General features: G+C 41.9%; 1 non-coding gene across 1 annotated transcript; it reads left to right on the forward strand.

Moving 5' to 3' along the window:
- The first annotated feature begins 7,135 nt into the window (after nucleotides 1-7,135).
- Nucleotides 7,136-7,209, forward strand: Trnar-ucu (transfer RNA arginine (anticodon UCU)). The gene has a single exon. It is a non-coding gene; the product is annotated as a tRNA-Arg (tRNA).
- Nucleotides 7,210-13,250: the final 6,041 nt, after the last annotated feature.

A 13,250-nucleotide genomic window follows, 5' to 3' on the forward strand; every position in this document is an offset into this window, starting at 1 on the left:
GCCTGTTTAAATTTTAGTTTTGTGGTTCCCCCCTCCCTTTGGAAGAGAGGGAGAAAGAAAATGGGTAAGGGTCGGTATGGTGTGAGGAGGATCTAGAAGGATTCTGGGGCCAGGGAAACATGATTAAAACTGTATGAGAATAATTTTAATTTAAAATCTACATATGATATCACCATTATCCTTTTATTTTCAAAGTCCAGCACATTTCTTTGTAGACAGAAATTATTTATGGATTTGTAGCACAAATAAATAAATAGTTAGATGGTAATTAATGAGTGAAATGTTGCTACCATTAACTAAATGGATTGAGGAGCAGGTTCATGGAGTTCAGGGTTACATATTTTGCAGTTGAGATATGAGTCAAAGGTAGCTTGTGTTCACCAGGCTGAATTTCATGGAAGCTGTCTGGCTTTCAGATCGATGTAAGGGTTTCTAGTTCTTAGTCAATAGTGTGTGCTGTTGTGCTATTTGAGGTCAATCAGGGAGAAAACGTGAAAGAAGAGACCCAAGACACTTTAAGGGAGTAACTTTTGGTTAACATTTGTATTATGCCCTCAAATACACAAGCCACTTGAATGTCAACTTACTTTTATTATGCCTTAGGACAAGAATGAAACTCAGATATAAGGTGTGCCCAGAGAAACAGGTGCTGAAGGTTTGGTCCTCAGGGATTGGAAGACAGCAAACCATTAAAACAGTGGTTATCAACCTGTGGGTTGTGGCTCCCGAAGGGGTTGTGTATCAGATATCCTGTACATATCAGATATCCTGCATGTTAGATATTTACAGGATGGTTCTCTCCAGAAATGACATTTATGGAGTAGTAGCATGATAATTTTATGTTTGAGGGTCACCACAACATGAGGAATTCTATTTAAAAAAATCACAGCATTAGAATGGTTGAGAACCACTGCTGTTGGAGGTGATGCTGAGCATGGAAGCCTTTGGGTCAGTGGGGGTGGGCAGTGCTTGAAGCGGGGAGTGGACTGGAGTGCCATTTCTCTCACTTTCCCATTTTGGCTCTTGGCTCATCGTGTTAGCAACTTTGCTTTGCAATGTGCTCCTCATCAGTAAGTCCAGTGCCCCAGTCAGAGGCTGGAGCAACAGATGCTTGCTCTTGGACCAGATAGTCTAAAAGTGTGGCCCTACATAAACCTTTTCTCTATATTTGAGTTAACTGTCTCAGATATGCTATTGCAGTGATAAAAAACTGATGTGTGTGTACATGTGTATATATCTGAAACAAACCATTTCATTAGATGATTTTTAATGGTTTCTGCTAGTTTCTTTTACTTATCGTGACATGGCTTGTCTTACACCGTTATTTCTTTTTCTCTTTAATGTTATAAAAATGCTACTAACATTCTGACTTGCAGTCTGACAACACTGCTCTTTGGAAAATCGAGAGTTAAGAAGAAAGAGGAGGGGCTGGTGAAGGAGAGTGAAAAGAAAGGCCTAAGAAATGAGACACCAGTAAGGAGAGCTTCTATCACTGAAGCCAGAGGGATATTTTTAAGAATGGAGCTGTGGTCACAAGTGTGAAATGCTTCAAGAAGGTGAAGTGAGACTATTGAATTTGACAATTAGGAAGCCATTAGTAACTCTATCGAGGACGCTTTATCTGTAGCTGGCTTGGAGTCAATTGAGGAGAGACGAAGGGAAGAGACAGTGAACAGCACACACATAGAAACCTGCTCATTGCAGAAACCAGGGCTGCCAGGCACCAGTTTGCTAAGAATTTTTACTGTCTTTTCTTTTCTTTTCTGTATAATGATCTTACAGGACAGGCATTGTTAGTTGTGTGGCTTTTTAAGATGAAGCAAGTGATCTGTGTGTCAGAGAAGGCTGTTTAGGTAGACAAAGGAACCCATCATCACCCAGGAAGCTACAGACCTGGGATTAACACTGGCCTCCCTGAGTCTGTAGTTTCCCAATTCCACCGTAATGGTAACTTTATTTTTCTAGTATCAGATAAGTGATGTAATTTCTGTGGGCCCGAGTTTACCAATATATGTAATTATACATGGAGAAAGACAGTGTCAAATATTATAGACCACAGAGATGCAGCAAATAAAGAGCAAATATTCATCCATTTAGCACATTCAATTTAATCTTCAAAGGAAGTGGCTTTCCTAAAATCTCTAGAAGTAATAAGAACACATGACAAAAGTAAAGTTGATACATAAGGTTGAAAGAGACTCGATTCTCTTAAAGTCCTTTTCCATTTTTGTGTCCTATGTGATTCCAGGGGAAAGTCCTACTACTCCTTTTAGTTTTCCTGGTTCATCAGTTGAGACTGGGTGCATTCACCCAGGCATCTGCTTCCCATGTTTTAACTTAAAGTGATTGGGTGGGGAATCAGCCACCGAGGCAGTGACGAACCTAAGCCCATTTCCAAGGCTATTCCCTCTGACTTCTAAACACTACACACGTTGATTTCACCTGGAGCCCTTTCTAAATCTTTGCTGTTCTTCTGTCCTATTACAGAGCAAAATAGCATGAGGCCAGACCAAGTGCCTCCCTGGACTCCTGTGGAGGCGTTCAGAGTGCATATAGGTAGGGACACTGCCATGGCTATCTGTAATGCTACCAATATATGAGTGGTATGCTTCTTTTGTAGAAGGACCATGACAGTATTCTTCTCAACTTAGGACAGCTGTAATGTCAAAACAAGACAAATCATTTGGAATAATTTTATTATCGTATTGGTATGTAATGATATTACTACCATTAATACTACAGAGTCCTAAGGCAGGTGTTAAGAAGAAGGGACTTGAATGTTGAGCTTTTATACGCTAAAAAAAGGACCTGAGACTGTAGGAATGAGTTGATTACTTCAGTAGAATGCTGGTCTTCATCTTTATCTTCAATTCAAGAGCAGATATTTTTAGGGACAGACTTTAGGGCTGGTGGTGCTATACATTTAAAAAGTACTTGCCTTAGTGACCAGCTACTGGATAAAACAGGTTGGACTGGAAACTGAACACCTGAAATTAATTAAGTTCTTGGAGGATCTGGGTGAAGCAGAATGTTTCCTTCTGAATTTCTAGAAAAATCTGGTGAATCTGACAGCCATCATCTTTCTAATTTTAAAGAACGGGCAGTTTTCTCAAACTTCATATGCTTAGGGATATCATCTAGAATGGTCTTCAGATGGTTTCCTGGAGGAAGGCTGGCAGGGGGTGAGGAATGGTTCCCAAAAGAGGAAGATTCTCTATCCAACTTCCTCAGTTAAGTTTGGGGAACATGAAATGCTGTATGCATTTGATTCCAAGTTTCAAATGGCTTGTGAGATCCAGTGCAGTTTCAAGACAGATAGGTTCTTGGGCTATACTGAAGAAGGTCTAAAAATGTCTCCTCCGAAAGTCAGTTGGGCAGAGTTAGGCCTAGAGTGGCTTCTGAAAGCTAGACACAGCCACCAACGGGGGTTGGGGGGGGGTTGCTTTGCATTTCTCCAGAGGAGAATAAGTAGGATGGAGAAGACAAAAGTGACATTGGTAGCCAAGTTCACAGGCTAAGAAAAGAGGGGCAAGGCAAAGCCTGGGGACACAGGCACTTTGTTGTAATGCATTAGAGAAGCATGGGAGGAACAGACAGGTGAGCATGGGACAATTCTACAAGGATGAAATGTCTAGAAAAGAAGGGGTGTTATATTACAGGTCTGCCTATGTCAGTCTTTCTTTGTAAGTATCTGGGAGTTACAAAGTGAACATCTGTGTGTTCTGAGTTCTACAGGGCAGGTCTTGTAACAGTGGCCTAATGCTGCAAAATATCTCTCCTGGTTTGGTTTTTGTTGTTCTGTTCTGTTCTGTTCTGTTTTGTTTTGTTCTGTTTTGTTTTGGTAAGATAGTACACCAGGGCTGTCAATGGCTAGGAACACAAGAAGATGGCAGGCAGAAGCCACTTCTATAGGGAGCTCCCACAATAGTGTGAACAGTATAACATGGGGTAGTTATAGCAACTGAGATGAAGTTATAGCAGCAGCCAAGGGTTCTGCTAACCAGATAGCTACCCCACTGACTTATACTACTAGTATCCCTTAGCATATAAATCATGGACCAGTTAGGACTGGCACCTTTAGTAAAGCTGTAAGACCACAGTGGGATGTGGGATTTACTTCTGGATCAAAGGGAAGATTTTGGTTTTTTTGGGCATTTATTCTGCGTATCCAAGCAACACTTTATGAATGAAATAATGTATGAGCATCCCCAGTTTGTCTGTAGGGTCACAGAGAGGCACCTAATTAGAAGCATGAGTAATGTTTGAGTCATAGATCTTTGGGGAATTAAATCAGTGCACTTTTGTTTTAATTGGAAAGGGAATGCACTTATCTTCTTAAGGGTTTACATAAACACAAATGATATGTATCTGGTTTGATAGAATAAAAAGATATGTACTATAGTCAATCATTTTGAGTGGCTTAATCTCATCTTTCTGCTCTCTGTAAAGTTACGGCTTTATTTGACTCTTCTCATTTTAAAATTGAAACCTAGTTATGAGACATCACCCACACTGCCAAGCCACATTGATTTACAGATGATAAGGCAAAATTAGAGTTGTCAAAAAAAAAAAAAAAAAAAAAAAAAAAACCCAAAGTCCAGAATGTTTCTGTTGATACAGACAAGGAATGTTGCAAAGACATACAGGCAGCAGGTGCCTGCTTTTCCTGAAATGAGATCTATTGGGCAGCATGGGGAAGTTGAAGGGAAGTCTGCAAAGGGCACAGACTGACCCAGGAGATGTGCTGAAAAGCAGAAGATCAGCAGCGTGAGACCTCAGTTACTCTTTACCAACATCGTGAGTTGTTGCCTTGTGAGACATTAGCTGATTTTCTCGGCAGCACTAAGCATCACAGCCAGCTACTGAAGCTGCATCTTTGTACTTCTAGGGCTATGTTCTTTTTCATTTGGACTTGGAGACTTGGTGCCTTATTTTGGTGGATGTTAGATTACTTCCTCTTTCCTTCATGTACATCTTTCAGAGTCATTTTTCCTTTGGGATTTGCCAGCAGAATCTTTCCTCTGCACCCTCAGAACCAGGTGAGAACATTGCAGGCAACAAATAAGATTACTAGAGAGAGGTGGACCACTGGGGTTAGGGAACATGTAATTGAAGGCATCAACACAGGACTGAGTAAAATTGGGGATTCAGAGACTTGTGGGTACGTGTGTGTGTGTGTGTGTGTGTGTGTGTGTGTGTGTTATACTGAGACTGGCAGCATCCTGAGAGCTGCCCTGCCTCACCTCTTCTTTAGAGTGGCCGGCACTGGTCTGTAAGTTTGGCCTTCCCCTTACAGATACATGGGCTTTTTGAACTGCTGCTTAACCTGGGCAGACTAAATATTCTCTGGCTAGTATCCAGCTCTATGGACCAGATCCTTGAAACTGTCTAGGATCCTATATGAAGAAAGACCTGTTTTTGCCTCTTTCCAGTGTCTGTCTCCAGGTACTTCAGGGAAGACAAGTGTGGCTGGAGGAACTGCTACGTTTGGGTAGAGGAAGGGTTACTTGTTTAACCTGATGCTCAGCTGAGTATCCTGGCTGCTTATCTTCTAGCTCACTCTTAGGCTACAGGGGTGGGATAGACCAGTGAGACCAAGGTAGGTTATCGCTCGATGGCATTTAAAGTTCTCCCAAACTGGGCATTCTTTAGCGTTCCTTTTCCTCTGGTCTCACAGGTTGGGGTTATCTATGGGTGTGTTTGGAGTCTGCAGGCTGTGCTCAGAGTCAGGGTTATGGAAACACAGTACAGGAGAACAGGAGACTCTAAGCTGGCTCTGATTTTAGTGTAACCTTGTGAGTGTTAAGTGGGACAATGATTGTGGAGTTACATGTCCAGTCAATGCATTGTCAGTGGGAGTCAGAGGCTAATCACGTCAATGTGCCTGAAAACTGGATATGAGGAAATAAGCAGAAGATGATGTAGAAAGGATTTGGATTAGACATTCAAAAGAACTGGCCCAGTAGGAATTATAAATAGCACTGGTGATGGAATTGTCTTTTTCAGGAGGCTTTTTAAAATAGGAAACATTTTCTTGGATATAAGCTGGGTCTTTACATATGGTTACCCAGGGCTGGTCAATTTAATTATACAAGGATGCATCAAACAAGCCCAGGCAGCTGAGAAATCCTCTCTGCTTAAATTAGGGAGAAAAGACTGGAAAGGCTTGGAGCCAGAGTAGGTATGAGGAAGGGATTAGTGTATTCAAAGAGGGCTGTGTGAGGGCCACCTGTATTTCAGTAGAGATTGCCACTTTTACTCCTCACTCGTCCCTGTTTGTGCATACACAGACACACAGAGATACAGAAACACACACACCACACACAAATACACACACACACACACACACACACACACACACACACAGAGAGAGAGAGAGAGAGAGAGAGAGAGAGAGAGAGAGAGAGAGAGACTTACATAAGGATGCACCCTCTTACACACATATACTTTTCTGACTCCACCCATCCTCAGTTCTAATGAGGGTACTGAAGTAACATCATATCAGACTCCTGAACCTACTTGCTGGATTTGACAGATACAGTTCTTAAAGCCGAGGACAAGGAAGGAACCAGTCTCCTGCGTGGCTCCCTGACTTTCTCTAATGCTGCTCACAGTGGGTTTTGCTTTTTGTGTTTTTATTTAGCAGCAGATTCTTTGTTTCTGGAATCGGGGTTTTTCCTGGATCCCTTAGCTTTCCTCAGCCTTTTGCCTGAGAATATCTGGACCAGGATGAAACCACAGTGAGGAAATGGGGGTGGAAGTAGAGATGGCTTCTGCTTTCTCCGCTAGGCTGGGTGTACTCTGCTTCATTAGCATAAGAATAGAGAGACTTTTCAGTTATCCTCCCTTAGGGACAGAGCAATAGAGAGCAAAGGCTCTCCTGCTCTGTCCTGCTCTTTCAGGGATCCTGGGTCTTGGAAAATGACTACTGTCACATTCTTCCAATCCTGTGAGGAACCTAAGACCCAGAATATTGCAAAAACCTTTGATGGAGCCGGCTGGTGGATCTCCACTCCAGATTTTCCAGCTGTCCCTGTCCCCCCCACCGCTCAGAGAGCAGGATGCTGAGATGGCTCGGTGATGCAGAAGGTATGTGCTTTTTCAGTTCTGGTGCTGATGCTGTGTGTGTGGTGAGGTCTCTGTGGCGCAATGGACGAGCGCGCTGGACTTCTAATCCAGAGGTTCCGGGTTCGAGTCCCGGCAGAGATGGTCACCTGGCATGTGCCTCTTTTGTTTTGAATGCTGTCATGCTAGGTTGGTAATTATATTTATTCATCCCTAGAGGCTCTGAGAAGAAAAAGAGAAGCTCTTTTCTCTGGAATCCTGAACGCAGTCTCCCCTTTGCTTCCCTCCATCTTCAGTCTTTCTTTCTTCCTCCCTGGCTGATTTTGATTTTCTGGTGGATGCTTGGATGTCTGCTACTTGTTTCTTCTCAACTGATTCTCTTTTGCGTTGTGATAGGATAATAGACACAAAATAATTAAGATTCCTGGTCCTAGGTTGTTTTAATCATTCTGGCTCCTACTTTTTCTCTCTGAGAAAACCTAGGGGCAGACTGACCCACATGCAAAGGGGAAATGGCCAGGTGTTCTCTAAGACAATGCCCACCTTGACCAAAGTGCTTTAGGGGTCAGGGAACAGCTGGGGTTTATACAGAGGATAATTTCTCCTCGAAGTTGTTGTCAGCTATTCTTTTACATTCCTAGCACTTTGGACGCTACGGCTCATCACTCACAGATCCGTCTATAAGGTGAAATGCAATCATGCTCTTCCCTTTGTCTCAGAATACACTACAAAACAGCCCCCTAATTGCCAGAAGCAAGTTGGCTGAGTTTATCCCCAGGAAGTTAAATGCTTCTCCTATGTGTATATGAATGTCATTTTTATAATGCCTAGAAAAGCTGCTTTCTCACCCTCTTGCAACCTTCATTAGTCTCTGCCACTTTCCACCTCCATGGTCTCATCTGAAGGCTGTATTCAAGCAGCTTGGGAGCCTGGTCACACTGGCTTGTAGCTGGGGTTTCTATTTGGGGCTGGCCTGGCTCCCTCTCTTGCTCATTGCTGCTGTTTTATGTGATCATCTGGCTGAAGCTGCCCTTGGCAAGAATTGACCTCCACCTCAGGTGATCCTGAGAAATTTGAGAAGACACCTTCTCTTGCCTGCTGAAAGCAGTCAGCATCTCTCCCACTGGGACATTGTTGGGAAGGAGACCAGAGGACACAACTATTCACTTGCACTCTGAGGAAGTTTGGGCAGGAAGGGGGAGGGCACATATTAAGACATAACCACATCATGTTTGGGCTTGGGGAAGTGATAACACAGAATCATACTTTAGGCAGAGGCAGGTATTTTCCCCTCTGAAATGTGCTTATTTGCAAGAAGATGAAACTTCTGCCCATCTTTTAAAGTAGAAGAGTTTTAAAGGGACTGAAGATTCTTGTAGTCAGAGACAAAATAAACAGAAACAAAACAAAAACAAAACAAAAACAAAACAAACAAACAAAACTCCACCTTTCTGAGTTATCTTAGAGGATGCCAGGTCTATGGAGTCTAAAGTTGAGACCAGAAATCCAGCTCCCTCCAAAAAAAAAAAAAAAAAATCCTTTCATAGAGCACTTTTTTGTTGTTGTTAAATAGAGATACTTTTTCTCATTTGCTTTGAACTCACAGCTTTGAGAAAATATTGGCGTGTGTGGTGGAAGAAGTCTGAGGGAGTGAACAGAGTGTAGGCAAGTCACATTTTTCAACCACAATCTAACATCACATTTGCCTTTCTGGTCCTCATCTGACATCACTGGTTAGCAACAGTAAACATTAGAAGGAGGTTGTTTCTATGTGTACTGGCAAATGTCAGAGCAAGGACCTGGGTTCACGCTAAGCTTCTTGTGTCTAAAACACTCACAAGATTAATAGCTGGATGTCATGGAACCATCAGGATCGAGGCTAAGAATGAAGGCTGGGAGGTGTGTGCACGCAAGTAGGCTTTTCTTTGGGGGTTTGTTCAAGCTTAGTTGTGATATGATATGGTGAGCTCCTTATGTGAAGTTCTGTGCCGCAAGCCTCGCTTGAGCCTTCTTTGCTGATGTTCATCTTGGAATCAGAGATCCTTGGCATAAGGTGTAGCTACCTTCTGAGCTTTATTTTGCTTACCTATAGAAATGGTTATATGACCTTTCCTAGAAATATGAAAATTAGCGAGAAAGTCCATTGTGTGTCTCTGTACAAATGTGAAGGTTCTGTTTGTTTACAGGCTACCCCCTACCCCTTTCCTTGTAGGAAAGGTGAGTGATCCAGTGTCAGATTCTAAGTCATCACTTCTGTATGCTGTCACCCAACAGTGGTACTAATTTGGAATACTTAGGAAAAAGAGCTGACAGGATATTCTTAGCTGGGAGTGTCCTTCTGAAGACAATGGCTCTTCTGTGCCTCAGGTAAGAGGACTTTTCTTCTCAGCCAACTAAATGGACACATTTCCTACCCACTTTACTGAAAGTATCTAGAAGTTTCCACATATTTAAACCTCACTTACCTTTTGGCCTTATGTATCCATCTTGAGGGTAATGTTTTGAGAACTTGAAGGCCAGTAAGTTTTTTCTATATTGGTTAAAAAATTCATCTGTATATGATAACAATTTTCTTTTTATTACATAAGGAATAGTTCCTAAGTTATGACTATTAAAACTACTGTATATCAAAGATACTTAAAACAAAATAGTAACAGATTTTTGTGGGCATATATTGTTTGCAACTTTCAATAAATATTCAACCTCTCCTCTAGCCCACCATTCAACAGAGGTAGTGGAAGAGAAAAGTTATTAAAATATGGGGGAAATGGACCTATTTAGCAATAGTTCTTCGGGGGGTGAGCTTGATCTTTGTCATCAGTTTAGTCCTGTAGCAAACACCAAATACAACTCAGCAGCTGCAGCCCAGTCCTCTAGGCAGGCAGACAACAGGCATGAACCAGCAGCTGTAGTTCAATTCTGAAGAAAGGGAAAGGCTCATCCACCAACCTGAGGTGAGGCCAAGGAAGTGGCAAGCTGCCACAAGAACCTCATAAATAGTTCTTTGGAGAGTTTCTCTCAATAGCAGCATTACCACTAGTGGAGATCAACACCGCTATGTAACGTGAACCAATACATGCATGTCATTAGGGAAGAATAGTGAGGTAGAACAAGCCAAACCAGTGTCGAATGCTTGTCTCCTATTGTCTGTGGGGTCATATTTATACTCCTTCATCACAGGTCCTTTCATGTGTTTACTATATGAAAATATCCTTTCACCTGTATCAGCTTCAGGAAAACGTTCTTTCTCATGTCGGCTCCAGCAAAACGTCCTATCACCTGTGTGCCCCAGTAAAACATCATTTGACATAACCAACTTTCCAAAGAAACTAGAAATTTCCACTTCGGATATTTTATAAAGTTACTACACCATAGGGCGCAAATGTTTCAGAGTTGCCAGAGCTAATTATTAATTGCAAAGTATGTGGGTAGATCTGTCTTATTTATTACTGTATTCTCAGTGCCTGACATACACTGGGCAGTTGATGGATATATTTGAAAGAATTAATGCTGATTTAGACTGTCTATGAATTATGAAAATGGAAACAAGAAAGTGATTCCTCTTAGCTCCCAGGGAGCAGGAACATGAGCAATATCTTCTTGCATTAATTTATTCTCTTTACACTATTTATCAAATACTCACTTTGTGCCATTTCCCATCATTCAAGGCAATTGAATCCAATGTAGCAGCCCCCACCTCCTTTATGGGATGCATATTATTGTGCTGTGACAAATGACAGGTAAACACTACCTGGAATCTGAGGCATACATAGGTGCTATGAAGGAAGGAGATTTAAGGACGAGTCAGGTAGAGAATGAAATGCAGAGAGGTGGTTTTGGGGAACCCTCTTGGAAGGGCTAATGTCTGAATGACAACTGATTAGACAGAGTCAGATTTACAGATCAAGACACCTTTTGTAGCTTGAGCAGAACATCTGAAGGTCACTGTGGTAGGCTGGAGGGGCAAATTCAGAGTTTAAGAGTTGTAATGTCTCTGAATGATGCCAAATGAGCTCTACTTGGTTAAATCTGGTATTTTCTTACGTCCCCTTTTCTATCTCCAAATACAGTTCACCGGTAATGTAGCCTTCCCATTTGTGTAGCTAAAATACAATTTAGTGGTAATATAACCTTCCTGCTCAGGAAGCTGAAGCAAACACATAGAATGTCCTAATAATTGATGCATAAGAAATAAATAGGGAGATCATCTGTAACACTGTTTCTGTAAGTGACAACTGCGACTGTAGTCCCCTTTTACCATGCAGCATCTCCTTGGATGCAGCAGGCACATACAGTCACACCAATGCTGGCATGTGCTTCAGTGGCTGACTTAGACAGAGGCAGACATAATCTTCATCACTGTCGTGATTTCCCAAGCCGAGAAACATCTTTTCTTACTGCCTTTTACCAAAAAAACACTATTTTTTCAAAACTAATAGCACACAATGATGCGAATTCTTGGCAAATTTAAGAAGTTTCTAGGCATGTTTCTAGGTCATGTTGTCATCGACAAAGTTCATCGTTAGATCTATGTGACTGAACAAACAAAAACTGCAAAAAAAAAAAAACAAAAAACAAAAAAACAAAAAACAAAAAACACCCAAATCTTTCCTAATAATTTAAGTAAGCTTATGTTTTGCATTGAGCTGTAGTCATAGCTCCACGGCAGTGGGTTGGACATGCCTGAGACCATAGAGAGAATAGGCCTTTATGTATAAAAGTAAGTCAGGCTCTAGGCTCAGAAATGAACCAAAAGCCTTTAATAGGTCACTTAATAGGAGTCCATGACAAGGGAAAAGCTTTCTGTGAGATGCTCCTGACCATGGCAAGAAGCAAAATTCCCAGGTATCCTTTGGCTAGTTGGATCTCTGATCTTTCCTTACGACAACAGAAAGTACTTGACCAAATGTTCGAACCACTCCTGAGGAGCAATTCTGGGGTCTTTAGTAAATAGTGACAAACAGCTTGTTGGTTAGGCTTTCCTGTGGGCTAGTGACAATGTGCAGAACACATTGGTAAGTTTCAGCCCAGGAACACGTTGGCAGGTTGAAAGGTTAATTTCGGCTGAAAGAGGAGAGACATATATTGATATACAGGTAGGTCTACAGATCTGCTGGGCACAGTCCTGCAAAGGCACTGTAGTTTCCAATAGATGCCACCTACTAGAAAAAAACAATGTTCATTTTTGCATTTATTTGCAAAGAGACGATTCTTCCTAAAACAGTCTTGTGTTCATGCACCACCCCTCTCCAGTAGTCCTGAAACAGCAAAGGGATAGGACACTTTTAACTATACCATCCTTAGAGGTTGTTTAAGCTATAAAACAGAAAAACAAAAAGTTTCTTCCTGTGGTGGAGACATTTTCTGTGATGAATCTTTTGAGAGAATAAATGACAAGACATGGCATGTTAGGATCAGGTAAATTGAAAGCCATGAGTAGAGTAAAAGCAGCCTACAGCTGAGTCTGAATCTGAAGGTACGCTGTTTTCCTGGGAACACCTACCGGATCTCTCTGAGCTTCCATTTGCTCACCTAAAAAAAATGACCCATGCAAAAGACAGAATTAAATAGGGTACATTGTGTTTCTAGACACTTGGTTACACTGTAAAGGCCCACACCTATTCATTTTTATTTTGTTTACGGGTGGTTCTTTCAACCACTCATCACATTGCTTGTATTGAGGATTTGTGGGATTCAACCAGGATCAAGAGCCTAGTTCTTGAAAATGCTTTTTCTTAGTGGGGTCCAGGTAGACATAAAGAAATGTTCAACATATTTTAAGTAGTGATTCTATTCCAAGAACATTTCTCTCTCCTTGGTAATCACTGTGAAATCCCTGAATTTCTCTCCGAGTGTGTGGGGTAATGGGGAGGGAGCACAAGCAGATCAGCAATCTGTGTGCTGGCTCTGGAGGCTGGATTTCCTAGGCCTTGTATAACCTCCATCACAAAGTGTCAGGCATGGTTTCAATGTGATGGAGGAGGGCAGGTATATCTGTGAACAGGAAATAGGTTGGGATCTTGAGATAGAATTAGGCTAAAAGCAAAAGCCCGGGGAACTAGCAGGAGATGTGGAATTGGTTGCTACATTACTGACCAGGGGCCTTTCTGGAGAATTCCCTGTCACGGAGACAGCTCAGTCTGACTCTCACTAGCATATCTGCTGGGAGCCGCTAACAACCCCTA

This window comes from Arvicanthis niloticus, chromosome 16, assembly GCF_011762505.2.
Source record: "Arvicanthis niloticus isolate mArvNil1 chromosome 16, mArvNil1.pat.X, whole genome shotgun sequence".
Taxonomy (NCBI): Eukaryota; Metazoa; Chordata; class Mammalia; order Rodentia; family Muridae; genus Arvicanthis; species Arvicanthis niloticus.